This window comes from Mus caroli, chromosome 7 (genome assembly GCF_900094665.2).
Source record: "Mus caroli chromosome 7, CAROLI_EIJ_v1.1, whole genome shotgun sequence".
Classification (NCBI taxonomy): Eukaryota; Metazoa; Chordata; class Mammalia; order Rodentia; family Muridae; genus Mus; species Mus caroli.
Window position 1 is genome coordinate 55888282 of NC_034576.1, and position 1409 is coordinate 55889690.

Consider the following 1409-nt stretch of genomic DNA (forward strand, 5'->3'; position numbering starts at 1 on the left):
TGATTGTTGTTATACACCTGAGACGAGCCTGTATCATAATATATTCCATAAATGTTTGCTGAATTTAATTACTTTCTAATGCTCTTAAGTAATGATTGTAGGATACGGGTCAGTCAATTACAGCAACATATTGGACTTTGTAAAGCATGTTCATACCCACCATCTGAGTTTAAGTTGTATACATTAAAGTATACCGTAGACAGTATAGTTTTTAGCTTACAGATAGGAATACTTGCAAGATGTGAGAGAAACTCAGATGTTTCACAGATGTAAAGGCAGAACATTGTGCACCTAACCTTTCTTTGAATTTTACAACTTTGTGAGCTTTTATTTCTCAACTAGTTAGCTCAGACATTCTTAAAAAGTAAGTATTCAATAATTTTCATAATACCAGGGACATGAAGCAAAGTATATGAGTTCAATCATCCTGTAAAAATTCTCTATATAGAAATATCAAATAAAGATATAGAAATAATTACCCAGCAAAATGATGTAAAATCATTAGTGTTGGCATATTCAAGACACGTGTTTAAATTTTTTTCAAACACAGTTTAATATATCATCCACTAAATAATATACGTATTATGTATGAGGTAGTATTTAAACACAAAATCAAGAAGTTGGATTTATGTAGGCAATTATTTCAATGGAGAATTTCAGGTACCAGTTGGAGGGAGAATTATCTCTTCATGTTTGAGAACAAGAATTCAGAGCTATCAGTGCTTATAAAAATGGATCCGATGAGAAAAATCTAAAGGAGCTAGTTGATGGAGAAGCAGATCACCATAATGATAATGAGATAATATATGAGAGTAATTTAGGAGTAGGAGGGAGGAAAAGATGTGTGATAATGGTGAAAGTGCCAATCAATTTCAAAGTCAATTTCTGGAACTGAGTAGGACAAAGTTTCACATCTTCCTAGTGATGTGAGTCTCACATCTTCCTGAGAGGCTGGGAGTGGCTCAGAGAAGGCATTAGGAAATGTTGAGTTTTATGTGCTTTCCAGTACAAAACTGAGGTCACTGTGTATTTTGGGAAAACTATTAGAGAGTTTTACCAGCCAGGAGATCTGTAGAATTGAGCATTATGGGAAATGACACAAAGTATGAATGTGAAAAGGCACGAAGGCAATGGTGAAAGCTATGACTTTCAGCAATCTGTCTCTGTGGGAATGAGAGGAATAGAAACTTTAGTGCATAAAAGAAAAACAGGGGTATTTCTCGTTTTGGAGAATTGATTAGCACCAATAAGGACCAAGGCTTAATCTATAGGTTGCACAGTGAATTGAGAGCCATGGTTTTCAAATTTTACCACTTTCTTTCTTTCTTTCTTTCTTTCTTTCTTTCTTTCTTTCTTTCTTTCTTTCTTTCTTTCTTTCTTTCTTTCTTTCTTTCTTTCTTTCTTTCCTT